The sequence below is a fragment of the Culex quinquefasciatus genome, chromosome 3, assembly GCF_015732765.1.
Source record: "Culex quinquefasciatus strain JHB chromosome 3, VPISU_Cqui_1.0_pri_paternal, whole genome shotgun sequence".
In the NCBI taxonomy this organism is placed as follows: Eukaryota; Metazoa; Arthropoda; class Insecta; order Diptera; family Culicidae; genus Culex; species Culex quinquefasciatus.
In genome coordinates, this window is record NC_051863.1 from 92,664,688 (window position 1) to 92,675,076 (window position 10,389).

Sequence of the window (10,389 nt, forward strand, 5' to 3'; positions counted from 1 at the left end):
AGTTTTTGGAACAAATATCAAACATGCCATGATATCAAAAACAACTCAAGTTACTTTTTTGTTCGTCCCATGATGCGACTTTCTGCCCGGGGAGTTGGTGGCGATAACTTCGAACTATCTTGGCTTGTTTATTCGCATCTTGCTGTAAACTCCTTGAGTTATGACGACTTTTGAAACCGACTGCGTATCATGGAAAGTATATTCCATGAGCATTAGGGTGCCCAGAAAAAATGACCCCCTGCTCCACAAGCGGAAAACGATTTATTGGGTTATTTTAAGCATCTGTGCAAATTTTGAGCGAAATTGGTTGAGATTAACTCATTGATACCCGAGCCTAAAGTTGGTGAAAAAAATGTTTTTCATACAAAATTGACTTTTTTAAATCGCTAATAACTTTTCAGGATTTAGTTTTACAGCTTTGGTATGTTCTACAAAGTTGTAGAGCATTAAATTTCCAATGAGAATCTCACTTTTGGGAATATTTGGATGTAAGTAGCGCACCGTGTAGACCAAACTGTAAGAAAATTGGGTTTTCCATACATTTTTTCGATTTTTCCCATACAAACTTCACCCCCGAGTATCAATGGGTAAATGTTAACCGATTTTGCTCATATTTGGCCCAGAGTCCTAAAATAGGTCAAGGAACAATATTCAGCTTGTGGAGCGAGGTTTTGAGAAAAAGTCCCGTATTCTGGGCACCCTAATGAGCATACTGCATTATCTACAGTTGATATTGAGGTGTTAGTGGTAGTTTTTTTGGACTTAGCAAAATTTTCCAAAATTTTATTTTTTCCAAAATTTTACCCGAACATCATGAAATGATTTTTTTGACTTTATTTCAAATTTTGTTGGACTTAGCAAAATTTGTAGTCACTGACAGAATTTTCAATTTCCGACACTTAGAATAATTTTCATATGCTCTCAACATGAGCTGATTTTTTTTAGTTAAATTTTATTTATGCTGGACTTTGAAGAAAAAGCATTTTTTTGGGACTTTTTGGGAGTTTGGAAACATGATAAATTATTTTGATGTTTATTTTTGCTTTGATCCAAAATTTCGGAAAAATCGTCGAAATTACAGGAAGTTTTCGTCCGATTTTTACAAAAACATCAGTTTGTTCCTAAAATAATGTCCCAAACAAAACGTCTTAATTGAAATTTTGAAATTCGAAAGTCGGTTTTTAATAATTATTGATATACCCCCTACAAAAATCGTTCCGGCACTTAGAAAATTTAGGGGATCCGTATCACGACAAGATTTTTGTTAGAATTTATGAGATTTTCTGGACTTGGCAAAATTTTGGCTCATTGAAAGACAAAAACAACCACTTTTTCTTGGCTGGACTTATAAATTGGGATAAAATTTCTAGTATTTCTCCGACAAACTCATGACTTATATTTAAAATTAAACAAACATATTTTCAATGTTAGCGAAACCTAAAAATTTTAAACAAGATGTACCTCGCCAACTTTCCGCTGTACATCCTGAAGATTGTCCGCTCGTTCCTGCAAAACCGATCGTACCACGTTGCGGTAAACGGACACGTGTCGGACCGGCACGAAGTTCCTTTTGGCGTCCCGCAAGGCGCCGTCCTTAGTCCCACGCTCTTCAACTTATTCACGGCCGACTTGGCGATGATCAATGGCGTCAGCTATTTCCTCTTCGCCGACGACACGGGGTACCTCGCGTCGGACTCCGATCCGGCCATCGTCGTGACCAAGCTGCAAGCTGCCCAAAACGCCATCGAACGCTACCAGAAGAAGTGGAAGATGAAGACAAATGCCGAGAAGTCGCAAGCGATCTTCTTCACACGCAAGCGAAGCCCACGCTACCTTCCCCGCAGGGAGGTTTCGGTGTGGGGTAGCCATGTGCCATGGTCAGAGGACGTCAATTACCTGGGGGCCGCCCTGGACAAGAAGCTGACTCTCACCAAGCATATCCAGAACGCCACGATCAAATGCGGTAAGATCACCAAGATGCTCTATTCTCTCGTCAACCGGCGGTCCCACCTGGATATCAACTCTAAGCTGCTACTCTACAAGACTGTGTTCCCGGCGTGGTACAACTGTGCCGCTTCCCACCGGAAGAAACTTCAAGTCAAGCAGAACCGGCTGTTGAAGATGATGCTAAATCTGGATCCGTTCCACCCGACTGACGACGTCCACAGGATGGCGAAGATGGAGTTGATCGATGATTGGCTCCAGCGAGTGCTACCGAAGTTCTGGATGGGGTGCGCCACCTCAGTCAATCCCCTGCTGCAGCGGTTGTCCCCTTGAGCTGTGATATTAGATTAAGTAATGCCTCCTTTCCTCGAACTATCCCACATCTATTAGCTATTTCGAAGGTTATTTTTGCATTTTTTTTCCTTCTCTGTCTAATTCGTTCTCCTTAGTACCAGTAAACTCTTTCCCCATTTTGAACAAATCAGCTGTTGAAAGGTAGTCCATATCTCAGCTCAGGCTAACACAGGACTGCACCAATGTAATTGTTAAAGTAACCTAATAAAATTAAATGAAATAAAAACTTTAAAATAATTCATTAACCCTGAAGATTTAAAGATTTAATTTCGGAACATATCTATCACGACCAACTAAAAGTAACTGACAAGTGTCAAAGTCAACTTTATTGATATCATTTGATAAATCGAGTAACTAACAATAACGGCTCACGCCCCCTTAGCACACGCAGCTGGTGCTGGTCCGAGTAGGAAGTGAACAGCAGCACCACCTGTTAGAACACGTTCTTGTCGGTCAGCTTGTCGTCGTACTTGATCTCGATCGCCACCGACTAGTCACAATCCGTGTTTGACATAGAGAAGTGCCCAAAGAAATCGGTCGCCCGAATGCCGGTGGACGTACGCACGAGCATCTCCGTGTCGATCGCGATCAGCCGCAAGTGTTCTTGATCAGGTCGTTCTTCAGCCGCTGCGTGCGATATCGTCTTACGAAAAATAAGGTTGAAGCGAAACAGTACACTCAGGCTTATCTGGTAGAAAATGTACTTGTAGATATCCGGTCATCCGGGCCCGATGGTCGCCAGATCAATGTACGGGTTGCTCATGGTAAACAGATCTACGGAAACGTCCGCAACGACACACTCCTGGCCGAGCTCGTTGTACACTGGCGACTGGGGCGCTGTTGAAGGGGAAGGACTCAATTAAACCAACTATTTCTCCTACAAGATATATCTCCACTCATTCAGCACCGTCTTCCCCTTGTCCGTGCCGAACAGCTTGCGGTTGTCGCGAGCCTTCAGCTTGCCGGGCGCTTGCCGTCACTGCAAAGAAAACAGACGGAATTAAATTTAATGAGATCAACAAATTTCTGGACGAAACCCCGTACAATACCTACCTACTGTTATTGTTGCGGGAAGTATTTTCACAATTTTGGTAACTACCACGACGACACTGGAGAAAACTAGACCACAATTTGGTTATCCTAATATGGCACAACATAATTTTGAAATTTACCACTCTCATTTGGACCTATTTTGACCATTTGTTTTGGAAAATCTTCAACTGTGCGAAACGGTGCTGCCATCTCATGTCGTATTTGAACAGACTAATCGATAACTTTAAGCCAAGATACAAACCTCAATCAAATGTTGACCGAAGATGGCAGTACTGTGTCATGATGGTGGTATTGTCCTTTGCAATTATTTTCAAGAAGCAATAAATTTTACTTAAGTCAAGTAACAGTTGGCTTCATAAACAAAACTATCTGGCAACTTGTTGGTTTGAATACAATAGTGAAAATATTATTTTTCATTTTCTACATAAAAATAAACATAAACATTAGTCAGAACAACAGTGGCAATTATTAGATAATCAAAAACATTTAATGTCCGCAAGTAAAATTTTTCGTGCAACGCGCAATACCGCTCTCTCTCTCTTGTCTTTTTCTGCCCCCCGCGCACACGCTTACCAAATAAAACCAAAAAAATGGTAATTATCATGATTTTTGGAGTTCAACTCGGATAACACTTTTTTTGGTAAAGTGGGTCGAACTGGCAAAATCATGATTTTCGTGATTTGTCGAGTTCGAGCGTGGGGAAATATTTCACCGGTTGAGAGGTTGCCTACTTGAGGGCGTTTTCAGGGATTTTCTTTGAATTAGTAATTAAACTAGTTGCAGTGAATAATTGATAAACAACTAAACGGCATTTTTATTGAATTATTTGATAATAATTACAAAATATAATGACAGGATCATATTTTATAAAATAAAGCTTCGTGCAAGAAAGTTTGTCATGGTATTCAATGTTGGTTCCTTGGGGAAAATGGTCACGATCTCTCCTGGTTCCGGCAGGCTGCTTCGCGTTGGGTGGTGCAGCGATATCGAGGTCAAGGATTTCGTTCCAGGACCAAAAGTTACACAGGGCTCCTGCGGCCATGACGTTGTTCACTTTTCTCCAGCTTCGTGTTTTCATCGATCCGGTCAGGCAGGCGTCTCGGAAAACTTGTGCAGCGACTACGTGCTGCCTCCTCGTCGTCGTAGAGCTGCAACTTGCTCATAAGCGTGTCGTTGGTCGCCGGCCGCCGGGAAGCCCGTGGAGGAGTTGATCGTTGCCGCCGGCCGAAATCGGTGACAATGATAGAGCCCGTTTCTAACGAGTAGGATGGCCGTTCGTGCCACATTTGCCTGCAGCTCGGTTCTTGCTGGATTTCGTCGTTTCGCATAAGTTGGTTGTCTGAAAAAGGTTGAGGTAGAACAGATTTAGTTGTTGTGCAACACTGATGGTACACACCTTCGTCACCTGATGGACAACGTCGAGTCGGACTGATTCACCACACGCCGAAGGTACTTAAAACTCGTCGGCAGCATTCCGGCCCTTGTTGGTCATTGTTGGTGTTCTTTTCTTGACAACCATGACTTGCTGTTGGGACATGAACGGGTTCGTTCAAAAGCTCTGGTGAATTTTGGTACGCTGGTCCCTGCTGGTAGTATTGTGATGAGTCAACCGGTTGTCTTGGAGAACATCGCTTTCTCAACCAGATCATTTCCCGCAGCATCCGATAGTCCTCGAAACGGACCGCCACATTAGGTTCCCGATAAAGTCTTGCAACCGCTGGCCCATATTTCCGGATCCCTTTCATTCCGCTTCCACACTGGCCACTTGGTTCTATGGTTCTGCCGGAAAAAGTAAAAAAAAAATATTATAATGTCCTTTTCAAAACTGTTCAAAGTTGGTCCGGTTCGTCCTACCAACTTTGGCAGGCAATCCGTCCACCGGTGGAGCGACTCCTCTTGCAGAACTTGCAAAAAATTTTGTCCGCCTGTGGACCGATTATTTTGCCTACTCTTGCAGGCAATCCGTTCTCCGGGGTACGAATTCCTTTTGCAAAAGATTGTCCATACCGATTCTTTTGCCTACTCTTGCAGACAATCCGTCCACCGGAGGCCGGAACATTGCTCTTAAAAACATCAACCGTTGGACCTAATCATTTTGCCAAATTTGGCAAGCAATCCATCCTCCGGGGCGCGGATTTCTTTTTGTAAAAAATTGTCCGACAAATCCGTCCACCGGTGGACGGAACCTTTTCCTCAATATTGTTCCACCGGTGGACGGATTCTTCTTGCAGAACTTTGTCCATCTTTTTTTTCGCCAAGATTGGCGGGCAATCCGTCCACCGGTGGACGGATTCCTCTCGCTAAACTTTGTCCAGAATCCGTCAACCGGTGGACGGATTTCTCTAGCTAAAGTTTGTCCAGAATCCGTCCACCGGTGGACGAAACCTTTTCGCCAATATTGTTCCACCGGTGGACGGAATCCGTCCACCGGTGGACCGAACCTTTTCGCCAACGTTGGCGGGCATCCGTCCACCGGTAGACGGAACCTTTTCAACAAACTTGTAGGGCAATCTGTCCACCGGTGGACGGATTCCTCTCACTAAACTTTGTCCAGTATTCCGTCCACCGGTGGACGGAACCTTTTCACCAACGTTGTAGGGCAATCCGTCCACCGGTGGACGGATTCTTCTTACAGAACTTTGTCCACATTCTCGCCAAGATTGGCAGGCAATCCGTCCACCGGTGGACGGATTCCTCTCGCAAAACTTTGTCCAGAATCCGTCCACCGGTGGACCGAACCTTTTCGCCAACGTTGGCGGGCAATCCGTCCACCGGTAGACGGAACCTTTTCAACAAACTTGTAGGGCAATCTGTCCACCGGTGGACGGATTCCTCTAGCTAAACTTTGTCCAGAATCCCTGTGGACGGAACCTTTTTCATCAACGTTGTCGGGCAATCCGTCCACCGGTGGACGGATTCCTCTATCTAAACTTTGTCCAGAATCCGTCCACCGGTGGACGGAACCTTTTCATCAACGTTGTCGGGCAATCCGTCCACCGGTGGACGGATTCCTCTAGCTAAACTTTGTCCAGAATCCGTCCACCGGTGGACGGAACCTTTTCATCAACGTTGTCGGGCAATCCGTCCACCGGTGGACGGATTCCTCTATCTAAACTTTGTCCAGAATCCGTCCACCGGTGGACGGAACCTTTTCACCAACGTTGTCGGGCAATCCGTCCACCGGTGGACGGATTCCTCTAGCTAAACTTTGTCCAGAATCCGTCCACCGGTGGACGGAACCTTTTCATCAACGTTGGCGGGCAATCCGTCCACCGGTAGACGGAACCTTTTCAACAAACTTGTAGGGCAATCTGTCCACCGGTGGACGGATTCCTCTAGCTAAACTTTGTCCAGAATCCCTGTGGACGGAACCTTTTTCATCAACGTTGTCGGGCAATCCGTCCACCGGTGGACGGATTCCTCTATCTAAACTTTGTCCAGAATCCGTCCACCGGTGGACGGAACCTTTTCACCAACGTTGTCGGGCAATCCGTCCACCGGTGGACGGATTCCTCTAGCTAAACTTTGTCCAGAATCCGTCCACCGGTGGACGGAACCTTTTCATCAACGTTGTCGGGCAATCCGTCCACCGGTGGACGGATTCCTCTATCTAAACTTTGTCCAGAATCCGTCCACCGGTGGACGGAACCTTTTCATCAACGTTGTCGGGCAATCCGTCCACCGGTGGACGGATTCCTCTATCTAAACTTTGTCCAGAATCCGTCCACCGGTGGACGGAACCTTTTCACCAACGTTGTCGGGCAATCCGTCCACCGGTGGACGGATTCCTCTAGCTAAACTTTGTCCAGAATCCGTCCACCGGTGGACGGAACCTTTTCATCAACGTTGTCGGGCAATCCGTCCACCGGTGGACGGATTCCTCTATCTAAACTTTGTCCAGAATCCGTCCACCGGTGGACGGAACCTTTTCACCAACGTTGTCGGGCAATCCGTCCACCGGTGGACGGATTCCTCTAGCTAAACTTTGTCCAGAATCCGTCCACCGGTGGACGGAACCTTCTCACCAACGTTGTCAGGCAATCCGTCCACCGGTGGACGGATTCCTCTAGCTAAACTTTGTCCAGAATCCGTCCACCGGTGGACGGAACCTTTTCACCAACGTTGTCGGGCAATCCGTCCACCGGTGGACGGAACCTTTTCACCAACGTTGTCGGGCAATCCGTCCAATGGTGGACGGATTTCTCTCACTAAACTTTGTCCAGTATTCCGTCCACCGGTGGACCGAACCTTTTCGCCAACGTTGTCGGGCAATCTGTCCACCGGTGGACGGATTCCTCTAGCTAAACTTTGGCCAGAATCCGTCCACCGGTGGACGGAACCTTTTTGCCAACGTTGGCGGGCAATCCGTCCACCGGTGGACAATCCTTCCTTTTAACTTACCAGAAATCCAACCCGAAACTCCGGAGCGCAAAAAACAACTAACATTTATTTAGGACGAAATGTTTCAAGCGAATTTAAAAAAATCGCTAAGTCCAAAATCACACTTTTGAGAGTTCGCTTAACTGAACTCGTTTTTTGGTGATTTTTACCATTTTTCGAGTTCGCGATTTCGCACTTTCTTGAGTTCGATTAAGTGAACTCCCAAAAGTGCGATTTCTGAACTCCCAAAAGTGAGATTTTCAGTAACCGTGCATCGTTTGAGCCGACGAGTGTGCGAGCGCTCGCACTGGAAAATGTCAAAACAACAATCGCAGCTGGCTTTTTGTTTACATCGGTCGTCGCGGCGAGCTGTTGCGAACTTCGCGTTCGTCTTTTCGCGTGTGTGGTGTTTGTTTATTTCTCGATTAAATTTTCAAAAGGCCCTATCTGCATAGGAAACCCATGAGGGATAGGTTGTTTTGAAAATTTAATCTAGATTTACAATCGGTGTTGGGCAAAATGAAGAAGGAGTAGTGCAGGTTTGTGCAAAATTTGGACAAATTTCTTTAAAAAACAATCAGGAGGGAAAACCCTCCTGCCCTCCATTACGTCTGATTTAATAGCCTTTTTTTTCTAATCCAGCAAGTGCGTTCAAATGACAGCAGCAAAACAAACCTATTTGTTTGATCCTGCCAAAGGCGCTCCCTAGTTTTCGACCCGGAGCAGATCTTCTCGGACGTGGGAATCTACAAGGACACGCAGTTCGTGATATATTTCAAGGTAAGTTTCGCCTGGGGAGTTTCAATTCTGTTTCAATCTCACTAATTGAGAAAAATGTCAGGTATTGTTTACGCTTAGTTTGTTTTGTTTTGATTTTTTTCCAAAACCATTGTGAGTTTGTAGACATAGATTGTTTCCTGATTACGTCAGTATATGTTTACATAAGAAGTGAGCAGGAGCAGCAGGTCTTTGTTTACAAACTCACATTGGCATGTTAATGGGCAAATGTGTTTTTAGAGTTCTGCTGATTGAAAAACTCTGGAGCGACAATTGAAAAGTGCGCATAATAGTTTTGACAGCTGCAACTATTTTACCAAGGGATTTTATCTAACTTGTCCATTACTCCTTTTTCAGGTATAACATGAAATCATCATCCCTGGCTGTGAGGAATCAGTATCGGACACGGAGTCGGAGTAATAAGCAGCCTGATTCAACGGATTCAACAGCTCTGTCAGGAGTTTGTTGCTTTTGGAGAATGTTCGGTGCAGTTGAGCCTTTGGAAAACTGGAGACGGAAACTCAGTTAAGTACTTTTTAGTTAAGAGGCAGTTTTCGTAAATTTTACTCGATTTCTGAAGCAACAATTGAAAGGAGCGGTACGAGATTGCTCCTAGGGCTTTTCATTTTTCAATAGGCCGTAAGAGCAATGTCGTACCGGCCCTTTCAAATGCTGCTCCAGATTTGTTATAGATTTTGATGAATCTTTCAGCATTTGTTTGTCTAATCTCATGCCAAATAATATGAGCTCTAGGGAACTATACCCTTTATCAGCCCATTTCTATTATCGGCCTATTAGCACTTTGATCATGAATTACAGCACATTAACCCGTAGACCAAGGTGGTAAATTTTTGGCTTAAATTATGACATAATCGGGATCTTTGGGAAACTTCCACGGTCACGTTGATTATGAAAAAAAAAAAAAAATGTTTTGAATTAAACTATTTTTTACCAATTTGACGAATAAGGGGGGGGAACCGGGAGTTCGCGTACTTATTACCTCTAAAACAAACCGAGCTAAATCTACAAGAACTGCCTCTTAATAAAAATATTAAAAATAATGTTTAAACCTTTCCAAACATTCCAGATCGTCCAAATTTTCATCAAAGGCACGTACGGCAGCAGCACCATCAAAGAAATTACGCACACTGCGTGCTGATTTTTTTCTCGGTTGTGATGAATATCACCAGAAAAAACAGATTAGTCAGATAAGTGCTAAATTTTTCAATTGAAAGATTTAGACACTTTGTGATAATTTTCTATATTTTAGGTTAAAACTCAACGTGGATCAAAAACAACAAAAAAAAGCAGCTAAAGATGGGGAAAAAGAAAGACGTTTGCATCAGTAAATCCAAAGTATTCTGAGTGGACAATGACGATGGACAAGGTAAGTCAGACCAGATTAAACCTTCAGAGAATGTACCTCAAAACACTGTTTTACGCTCCTCCGGGTACGGGTACCACCCAATTTACATATAAATGCTCAAATATCGCTCCCCGTATCAGGCTACATCCCACCTCCTCCGTCTCCCCTCAAGAGCTTAAAGGGGCTTTCAACGTTTTTTCCACAATTTTTTAATGAGTTTTTAAAGTAAAGTAAAGTTTGTGGGAACCCAGCCAAATTTTTAAAACAAGATACTTCTTTTCATTTTTGGCTCAATGGAGGAAGCTTAGATAATATTTCATTTTTGCTAAATCCCTAAAAAACTTTAATGAACTTATCATCCTCATTTTACCCTAAGCTGTACCGTCAACTGGGGAATCGGAGCACATGGGGCGAATTGGGACAGCTGATTTAACCATGTAGGAGCACAATATTTTTATTTTTCTGGTTGGTTTCGGTTAGAATAGACTCAGACCAACAAAATGTGTACATCAATT

The 10,389-nt window shown here is 44.1% G+C and overlaps 1 long non-coding RNA gene across 2 annotated transcripts; it reads right to left on the reverse strand.

Moving 5' to 3' along the window:
• Nucleotides 1-4,138: 4,138 nt before the first annotated feature.
• LOC119769548 lies at nucleotides 4,139-7,933 on the reverse strand. Of its 2 annotated transcripts, none has more exons than XR_005278417.1 (2): nucleotides 7,753-7,933; nucleotides 4,139-5,122 (listed from the first exon to the last, which is right to left on the reverse strand). It is a non-coding gene; the product is annotated as an uncharacterized LOC119769548 (long non-coding RNA). The 2 variants fall into 2 exon arrangements; XR_005278416.1 differs by having other exon boundaries at nucleotides 4,139-5,130; nucleotides 7,753-7,931.
• Nucleotides 7,934-10,389: the final 2,456 nt, after the last annotated feature.